The sequence below is a fragment of the Solanum tuberosum genome, unplaced genomic scaffold (assembly GCF_000226075.1).
Source record: "Solanum tuberosum cultivar DM 1-3 516 R44 unplaced genomic scaffold, SolTub_3.0 scf00313, whole genome shotgun sequence".
NCBI lineage: Eukaryota > Viridiplantae > Streptophyta > Magnoliopsida > Solanales > Solanaceae > Solanum > Solanum tuberosum.
In genome coordinates this window covers 572533-583598 of record NW_006239248.1, presented here as the reverse complement: position 1 = coordinate 583598, position 11066 = coordinate 572533, and the positions used below count along the sequence as shown (strand labels likewise).

Here is an 11066-nt window from a genome sequence, read left to right as displayed (position 1 = left end):
TTTTCATTCAAATGCCACCAATTTTGTATCATTTAATTTTTAATGTAAAGCATTATGTCCATTTTATCAGAGACTAGTGTAGTTGTAGATAAGAGAAACTTCAAACGTTCTTAATTGTCTTTAGATGATAGTTTCGGCTATAGAAAAACTCTATTTCACGGTCCGTACCTTATTTGAACTTATAAATACCTATAATTCGAACTAACACACATAATTTATTAAATCATCACAAACACCCACAAAAAATTTTGGTCAAAAAATTATATGCAATCAATTTGTGCCTCGCTTGTAGACAAACAATGTATACTACCATATCTTTTAGTACGTAATGAATTAGGTGAGCCATGACATATGAAAATTGTAGGTCAATGAGTTTTCTTTCAAATGCCACCAATTTTGTATCATTTTAATTTTTAACTAGGTAAAGCCATTAGGTGTCCGATTTTATCAGAGACTAGTGTAGTTGTAAATAAGAGAACGTTCATAATTTTTGCGTTAAATGTTAGTTTCGGCTATAGAAAAACTCTATTTCACGGTCCATACCTCATTTGAACTTAAAAATACCTATAATTACCCATTCGAACTAAAATACATAATTAATTAAATCATCACAAACACCCATAAACAATTTTGGTAAAAAACTACATGCAATCAATGTGTGCCTCTCTTGAAGGCAAACAATGTATACTACCATATTTATGGGTATAGCACACGAAAATCAGCAAATATGGGTTTAATTTCTTTCGAGTTCGTTTGAACTTGAAAATGCACCCGTTTGCCCCTCGGGACGAACTGGGTCCATTAGTAAGGTCTTAACAGACGTCCATGAAAAGTTTCGGCCATTTTGTTTCGGGAATTCCGGATCACAAAAATCTATGGACTATACACGAAAATAGGCAAAATTTGGGTTTACCTACTTTGGGGCTCGTTTGAACTAGAAAATGCGCCCGTTTATCTGTTGGGATAAACTGGGTCCATTGCTAAAGTCTTAAAAGACGTCCATGAAAAATTTTGGCCTTTTTGTTTTGGGAATTTCGAATCACAAAAAATCAATGGACTATAGCACACGAAAATTGGCAAAATATAGGTTTACCTGCTTTGGAGCTCGTTTGAACTTGAAAATGCAACTGCTTTCCCTTCGGGATGAACTGCGTCCATTATTAAGGTCTTAACGTACGTCCACAAAATATTTTGGTCATTTTGTTACGGGAATTCTAGATCTCAAAAAATCAATGGATTATAGCACACGAAAATTTGCAAAATCTAGGTTTACCGTCTTTGGGGCTCGTTTGAACTTGAAAATGCACCTGTTTTCCCCTCGAGATGAACTGGGTCCATTGCTAAGGTCATAACGGACGTCCATGAAAAATTTCATCCTGAGCTAGGAGTTATGGTCGTTTGAAGTTGACCAAAACTCAACTTAACATACTTAATAAATTTTCCAGATTTTTATATTCTTTCCAAAAATGACTATTTCCAATTTTTAACTTCTTCCTAGTTCTTTCAATTAGCAAGATGTTACAATATCTACCCCTTGCGAATATTCGTCCTCGAATGAGATTACTCATACTAGGTTAAGGGCGTAACATCTAACATTTAGTTCAAACACCCAACAATCCAATCTAACAGATCTAGTATATCAATTAAAGAGTAATAAGAAGAGAATTAGTACCTTAATTTGGAACTTCTCTCGATTCGAAGAGATGTGGATATCTCTTCTTCATATCTTCCTCATCTTCCCAAGTAGCTTCCTCAACAAACTGGTTCCTCCAAAGAACTTTGACTGATGCTACCTCTTTTGTTCTCAATTTGCGAACTTGGCGATCTAGAATTTGAAGAGGAGTCTCCTCATAAGATAAGCTACCCTTGATTCCAATATCTTCAGTTGGTAGATCAATGAAGAATCTCCCATACATTTTTTCAACATGGAGATGTGGAACACCGAATGGACTGCTGCTAACTCTTGTGGTAGCTTTAACTCATAAGTTACATTGCCAATCCTCTTGGATATTCTGTAAGGACCAATATACCGGGGACTAAGCTTCCCCTTCTTACCCAATCTCATAACACCCTTCATGGTTGAAACTTTCAAGTAAATCCAATCATCTACTTCGAACTCTAACTCTCTTCTCCTAACATCAGTGTAGGATTTCTGACGACTCTGCGTTGTTTTCAACCTTTCTTGAATCACTTTCACTTTCTCCATAGCTTGATGAACTAAGTCTGTTCCTATCAACCCAGCTTCACCAACTTCAAACCATCCAATAAGAGATCTGCATCTTCTCCCATAAAGAGCTTCATAAGGAGCAATCTGGATGCTAGAGTGGTAACTATTATTGTAAGCAAACTCAATGAGAGGTAGGTGATCATCCCAATTACCTTTGAAATCAATCACACAATCTACCTTGATACCTCAAAACACCATCTCCCCCTTGTTCAAAAGCAATCACGTTTTTGCTTATGAACACTTGCTTTTGATTCAAGCAAAACAGGATTTTGCTCTTACTTCTCTTTTACTTCTTACACTAATGATGATTCATCCCCATTCATCACCACTACTCCTCCTTCTGTGGAATCCATTAGTCGAACTCCTAATCGTGCAAGCCTTTGCACATCTTTACTAACTTTTTCTTCATCTTCCTCGAAATGGGCGGTACTACCCATAGACAACCTACTTAAAGCATCAGTAAATACATTAGCCTTACTTGGGTGATAAAGAATACTCATGTCATAATTCTTGAGTAATTCCAGCCACCTCCTTTGTCTGAGATTAATCTCTTTCTGAGTAAACACATACTGAAGACTCTTGTGATCGGTGAACACATCCACATGAACACCATAAAGATAATGGCGCCATATTTTCAAATCAAATACTATGGCAGCCAATTCTAGATCATGGGTTGGGTAATTCTTCTCATGAACCTTCAACTGTCTAGAGGCATAAGCTATAAATTTGCCATTCTGCATTAGCACACAACCCAAACTAACTCTGGACGCATCACAATATACAATAAAGCCTTGCGTACCTTCAAGTAAGGTCAATACTGGGGCAGTAGTCAAACTCTTTTTCAATTCCTGAAAGCTTTTCTCACAAGCTTATACACCACAAAACCTTGAGTACCTTCTGGTAAGGTTAACACTAGGGCAGTAGTCAACCTCTTTTTCAATCCTTGAAAGCTTTTCTCACAAGCTTCAGACCATTGAAACTTAACTGTCTTCTAAGTCAACTTAGTCAAAGGGGATGGAATAGAAGAGAACCCCTCTACGAACTTTCTATAATATCCAGCCAAACTCGAGAAACTCATAATATCAGTTAGAGATGTGGGTCTAGGACAATTATGCACTGCATCTATTTTCTGAGTATCAACTTTAATTCCCTCTCCAGACATAATTTAGCCTAAGAATGCCATAGACTCAAGACAAAACTCACACTTAGAGAACTTGGCATATAACTATCTATCCTTTAAAGTTTAGAGAACTATTCTGAGATAACTAGCATGATCTTCTTCATTCCTTGAATAGAGTAGTACGTCAATAATGAACATGATAACAAACATATATAAATAAGGCTTGAACACTCTATTCATAAGGTCCATGAATGTTGCAGGCGCATTGGTCAAACCAACGGACATAACTAGGAACTCATAATGACCATAACTGGTCTTGAATGTTGTCTTTGGAATATCACACTCCCTTACTTTCAACTAATGGTAGCCAGATCTAAGGTCTATCTTAGAAAAACAAGAAGCACCCTGAAGCTGATCGAAAAGATCATCGATTCTCGAAAGAGGATATTTATTCTTGATGGTAACCTTGTTCAATTGACGGTAATCTATACACATCCTAAGGGAACTATTTTTCTTTCTCACAAATAATACCGAAGCGCCCCAAGGTGAGACACTTGGTCGAATAAAGCCCTTATCAAAGAGATCTTGCATCTGCTCTTTTAACTCTTTCAACTCTGTTGGTGCCATTCTATATGGTGGAATAGATATAGGACGAGTATCGGGAAGAATATCTATATCGAAGTCTATTTCTCTCTCAGGAGGGACTCCAGGAAAATCATATGGAAAGACTTCTTGAAACTCTTTTACTACTGGAACTGACTGAATATGAGGTATCTCAACACTAGAGTCATTAACTCGGACTAAGTGATAGACACTCCCCTTAGAAACTAACTTCTCGCCTTAAGGTATGAAATAGAACAACCCTTAGGCACTGCTGAACTGGTCTTCCACTCTATAACTGGTTTACTGGGAAATTGGAACTTGACTACTTGAGTTCTACAATCTATTGATGCATAACAGGCATGAAGCCAGTCCATAATTAGAATGACATCAAAATTTACCATATCTAACTCAACGAAGTCAGCCATGGTACTCTTGTGATTGACGGAAAATGCTACAATCATGATAGACTTTCTCTGCTAGAACAGACTCACCAACATGTGTAGAAACACTGAAGGGCTCAAGAAGTTGCTCAGGAAGAACATCAAAATTGAAGACTTGGATCATACTAGTAACAACATCTGGTGAATCCTCTTGCTCTCAGCGACTAGTGATATCATAAAGACGGTTTCCTTCTCTGCATGCCGTTGAAGTAGCTCATCTAGATGCAGCTCTATCTGGTGGAGCAACTGAAGAAGACTGGGCTCTATTGCCCCCATAACCATTACTCTGCCTATTGTTAGGACACTCTCTCATAAAATGACCATTTTGTCCACACTTGAAGCAACCAGTGGAGCCATCACGACACACCCCTGAGTAGCTCCTACCACACTTAGCACATGCAGGAGTCTTAGTACCTCCATTGTGCCTTACTACCTTGCAAATGCGCAGGTCTAGCTCTGACAATTCTGACTATTGTACTTACATTTGTTCCTTGGTGCATGTGCACTAGCAGATGATGGAGCAGGTCCTTTCTGCTTACGTTGGAAAGAAGACCGGTTTGCATTACTCTTTTGCTGCCTGGATTCATTCCCTGATGTCTTAGCCTTCTTATTATTAAACTCTTCTCTATCCTTCAGCTAGTCCTCCTTAACTTGTTGCACATGAATCATCAGCCTTGCTATGCCCATGTCACCTATTAGTATGGCTGCCTTACTTGACAGACGACCTGCTACTCATGTCAGCAACCATCTATTTGCTTCTCTAAGCTCACGGGGAAAGAAACACCCCATGAAAGCACTCTAAAAAATAGTCCAACTCACAATCGGTTACGCGCAAGCCCGAGTTAGAAAGAAATTGTATAGAGATATATTTTATCGCACGAAATGAGTATGAAAAAAGTGAGATAGTTCCTAAAATGTTGCAGCCTCTTAATTATAGATGTGGCGTGATTCACACCGATAACTAGGACTCTACAGACACGGCTTCATAGACTCCCTAGAACTCTTGAACTCTGTACTCTTGTACCAAGTTTGTTACTCCCCGAGCCTACACCCTAGATGTGGCCGGCACTCGAGAACCATTGCTGGCCCTAAGCGAACCCTTGGCCTGGCTTACTTACTCAACAAAAGACTTTACTCAAGATAAATATACTTTAAAAGAAAAACTAAACTACTGAATAAATAACTTAGAATGTAATAAATAACATTCACTGCCAAAGTGGCAACTCAAGTCTCAACTTAACTGAAAAGGGAAAGTAAAGACTCGTGAACTAACATCACTAACTATGTCTATAAAGCCTCTAAACAACTGAGATGGACGTCGGGACAAGACCCACAACATCCTAATGAACTAAAATACTGAAAGCAATAAAAAGGATCCTCCGGAAAGCTAGTAGGCTCACCGGCCAACAGACTCTGAGTGCTCAACTGGATCAACGAGGCGATGGATGTTGATCCTGGTTTGACGCATCATAATAAGATGCAGGCTAACTGACATCAGTACATTGAATGTACGAGTATGGGAGTTGGAATGCTAAACATAACTTAAGCTTGAAAAGAATCTGAAAGAAACACTTACCTTGGCTTTACTCAATTCCTGAATAACTTAACTCAATATAAAGCAATAAAACACATGCAATATATAGAAAGCCTTTAACATAGTAGAAAACAACTTAGTTCGTTAAATAAAATGCAATAACAAACTCAACTTTACTCATATAATAAAGTAATATAGTTTATGTGGGAGTTTCTCTAACCGACAACCACCACTATGAGCCTAAGTGGTGATACAGCGTCTTGCCCACGCTGCTAGAACTTTCTTATACTATGCCGTCATATAGAACGATTTAACTAAGTGGATCCACTAGTCTATGCTAAAAAGCACTTAAGGAATCATCTAAAAAGTATTGTCCTTTACTACCCATGATGGCTACATGGTTTATGGAGAATTTGAATTATCTGAACTCAAACTCGTCCCTATATCGGTGCTCAATACTACTCCCAAAATATACTTAGCTCATATATTTGTAAAAACAAAACTCTTTCTTTGGTTTGAGAAAATTACTCAAAACTTAGCTTAAAAGCTACTCTTGGAAATCAAAGTTTCCTCTTTACTGAAAACTAGCTCAAGGCTCTTTTGGAAATCAAAGTTTCCTCTTTACTGAAAACTAGCTTCAAAGGCTCTTTTTTGAAATCAAAGTTTCCTTTCTCTTTTAAATGTGACTTTTGGAAGTCTTAAAACAAAGTTAAAATATTTGTAAAAGACTTTTGGAAGACTCTGTGAACTTCTCGTGACTTGACTCTTAACTTCTCTTGACTTGACTCTTAACTTTCCTTGAATTGAATTATGGATTCAAGGATCGTGATTTGTGATAGGAAAGACCTCATGATGTTTAGGAGTGATTTTAGATAGCTAAACATGAGAAATAATAAAGAAATCACTGTCTTGGAGCAGGTCCGCGACGCGGAGATGAATTAAAATGTTTGGTCGAAATATTTTTTGAAACAGTGGAGTCCGCGTTTTCTCCGCAATGCCGAGAGAAAATTTTCACCTTGAAGGAACAGGTCCGCGACGTGGACCTGGTGCCTGTTCCTTGTCCGACTTTTTCCTTCTTCATTTTCCATCCCCAATTCACCTAAATTCAATTATTTTTCTCAATATCTCTTTAGATTCAGGTACCCACAACATATACACAAGAATCTAACTCAAGCAACTCTAATAATCGATTCTATAATCTCAAGAAACTCTTCAATCTCATCCCAATTCAAGAACGAAAGCAAATTCAAGAATTCAACTCAAGAACATCAAATTCTCAATGTTTTTAGGACAAAATTACACTGAATAAAACATGTTTGGCGTGTGGGTGAACGAACCTAACACTGTGTGAACTCACATACCTCGTAGGGATCACCCCTTGACAAAATCCACAAGCAATTCTTGAAGATCTTGACAATTCTTGCTCCTTCTCCTCTTTTCTCCTCTTCTTTTTCTCATCACTAAAGCCCTAACTCAATATGGTAAAAGCGTAAACTGAATCCTATCAGTTTAGACCCCAATTAATTACCAAAAAACGAAATTAAGTCATGGGGTATAGTAAAGACCATAATGCCCTTCAAAAACCCGGATTAGACTTTCCTTAATTGAACATCCCAACTTCCAATGGGAATATATCACTCATACGAACTCGGAATCGTGCAAACTTGGCGGCGTTGGAAAGATTATTCTAAGATATTTCCTATGATATCTGGAAACACACCTAACTCATCTTGAGCTAGGAGTTATGGTCGTTTGAAGTTGACCAAAACTCAACTTAACATACTCAACAAATTTTCCAGATTTTTGTATTCTTTCCAAAAATGACTATTTCCAATATATAGATTCTTCCTAGTTCTTTCAATTAGCGAGATGTTACAGGCATACATTGATTGCATGTAGTTTTTTGACCAATTTTTTTTTATGTTTGTTTGTGATGATTTAATAAATTATGTGTGTTAGTTCGAATGGGTAATTATAGGTATTTATAAGTTCAAATGAGGTATGGACCGTGAAATAGAGTTTTTCTATACCCGAAACTAACATCTAAAGCCAAAATTATGAACGTTCGAAGTTTCTCTTATTTACAACTACAATAGACTTTGGTAAAATGGTCATAATGCTTTACTTTAAACAGTAAATGATACAAAATTGGTGGCTTTTGAATGGTCATAATTCTTTACTTTAAACATTAAATGATACAAAGTTTGTGGCATTTTAAAGAAAACTCATTGACCTACAATTTGCATATGTCATGGCTCACCTAATTCATTACGTATTAAAAGATTTGATAGTATACATTGTTTGCAAGAGAGGCACAAATTGATTGCATGTAGTTTTTTGACCAAAATTTTTGTGGTTGTTTGTGATGATTTAATAAATTATGTGTGTTAGCTTTAATGGTTAATTATAGGTATTTATAAGTTCAAATGAGGTATGGACCGTGAAATTAAGTTTTTCTATACCCAAAACTAAAATCTAAAGCCAAAATTATGAACGTTCGAAGTTTCTCTTATTTACAACTACACTAGTCTCTGGTAAAATGGTCATAATGCTTTACTTTAAACATTAAATGATACAAAATTGGTGGCATTTGAAAGAAAACTCATTGACCTACAATTTCCATATGTCATGGTTCACCTAATTCATATTACACTAAAAGATATGGGAGTATACAATGTTTGCCTTCAAGAGAGGCACATATTGATTGCATGTAGTTTTTTGACCAAATTTTTTTGTGGGTGTTTGTGATGATTTAATAAATTATGTGTGTTAGTTGGAATGGGTAATTTTAGGTATTTATAAGTTAAAATGAGGTATGGACCGTGAAATAGAGTTTTTCTATACCCGAAACTAAAATCTAAAGCCAAAATTATGAACGTTCGAAGTTTCTCTTATTTACAACTACACTATCAACCTACAATTTTCATAAGTCATGGCTCACCTAATTCATTACGTACTAAAATATATGGTAGTATACATTTTTTTCAGTTTATAAGCACTTTTAGTTTGACCAAAGTTTTTACTGTTTTATCCTTATAATCAGCTAATCCAAATGGGCTCTAAATGTTGCAATGCTATGACAAGTACATGAGAACAGATTTCAAGGAGGCAGCAACAAAGGCAGGCTACTCAGAGTGGGATCTTCCAGATGATGCAGGAACATATAATAATGTACCCGCCGAAACAGGATTCTTTGGATCAAATGGTACATACCTTACCGAGAAAGGGAAGTTTTTCTTGAACTGGTACTGTAGCAAGCTACTGCTTCACGGAGATCAGATCCTTGATGAAGCAAGCAAAGCTTTCCTGGGATGCAAAGTGAAGCTATCAGCTAAAGCAAGTCTTCATCCTCCTGGAAATTCTTTAGTCTTGGCATTATTGATCACTTTTGAGTTTTGACAGTACAAGCTAACAGAAGTCCCTTCTTTCAATTTTGCTCGAGCAGGTAGCTGGAATTCACTGGTGGTACAAAGATGCCAGCCATGCTGCAGAGCTAACAGCAGGATTTTATAATTTGGATGATCGAGATGGTTATAGACCAATAGCAAGGATGTTATCAAGGCACTATGGTACCTTCAATTTCACTTGCCTTGAGATGAGGAATTCAGAACATCCAGCTTATGCTAAGTCTGGCCCTCAAGAGCTAGTTCAACAGGTTAGAAAAGAGAGTTGCATGTTTTATGCCATTTTAGCATCCAGTGTACATCTCGGACAAACTGTGACTTAACCATATACTCCCTCCGTCCCAATTTAAGTGTCCTAGTTTAACTGTGCACTAACTTTATGAAAGGGGAGACACTGAATCTTGTGGTCTAAAATTAAAGATGCATGTGTGTAGTCCTTTAAATCTCGCGGTCTTAATCTTGCCATGTAGAACGTTGGAATTGGAAAGCTTACTAAATATAGAAAGAGACACTCGTTTTGGGACAGATCAAAAAGGAAAGTAAGACCACTTAAACTGGGACGGAGGGAGTACCAGTTCTGAGAGACCAAACTTTACAGAGGAAAGACTAACATTTTTTTGCGAACAACTAGCTAGGGACTGCTATTAACCAAGTCTTTACCTGATTATGTACAGGTTTTGAGTGTTTTCTGGAAAGAGAACATTGATGTAGCAGGTGAGAATGCACTTGCAAGATATGACGGCTATGCCTACAACTAAATCCTTCTCAACGCTAGGCCAAATGGTATCAACAAAAACGGTCCACCAAAACTAAAAGTGGCTGGGCTGACTTACCTTCGATTATCTGAAAAACTCCTTCAAAGCAGGAACTTCAGAACCTTCAAAACATTTGTCAAGAAAATGCATGCTGATCTGGTAAGTAGTAGCCTCTTAACTTTTCGTGAGAAAAATGATTAGTGGCCCTGGGGAAGCCTCGAGTTTTTAATTCCTGTGATTGGTGTCTTTTACAGGATTACTGTCCTGAATATGAAAAACCAGCTCCCCTGGGCAGATCAAAAGGGGAAATTTCAATGGATGAACTTCTTGAAGCAACTCAACGAACAAAACCATTCCCATGGGATGAACAGACAGATGCAAGAATTGGCAGTTTCTTGGCTGAGTACTGGGATAGGCAGCTTAACAAGTTCTTTCTATCTAACTGATGCTTACTTTGCCTTGAACTCACAAGCAGGGGAAGTCATTTTATGCATCTGCATTTATATGTAAATTTGAATGAAAAAATATATAGGAGACTTTTATGTTCATATTACAATACTCATACATGCTGCTATGAAAATCTAAATGTCCGTCTTATATTAGTCAAAATACTAGATGATTTCTTCCCATTTGTCATAGCCTTAGTGGACAGAGTTACATTATATTCTGTGAAATTACTTGAGCCATGTGCAAACTAGCCCCCGAGGTATTTTTTCTTTAAAATATAAGGAAAAATACCTCTTTTTAAGCAGTAACATATATTGATTTTTCATAAGCTGAAAGAAGAATTACCTTGAATACTTTTGGAATCTTGATTAAATGCAAATTAATGTTCTATTATTTTTTTAAAAAAACTAATCGATTAACCAAACATAAACAACTAATTATCTAAAATGTATCAGCTTGCCCTGTTGACTGCTATTATTGAACTCTCACTATAAAGTTTGAATTTTAGGCCCCAAACTTGTTGAAATGAAACAAAA

At 36.9% G+C, this 11066-nt stretch overlaps 1 pseudogene; it reads left to right on the top strand.

Moving 5' to 3' along the window:
• The first annotated feature begins 8971 nt into the window (after positions 1–8971).
• Positions 8972–10685, top strand: LOC102583472 (beta-amylase-like; annotated as a pseudogene).
• The last annotated feature ends 381 nt before the right edge of the window (positions 10686–11066 follow it).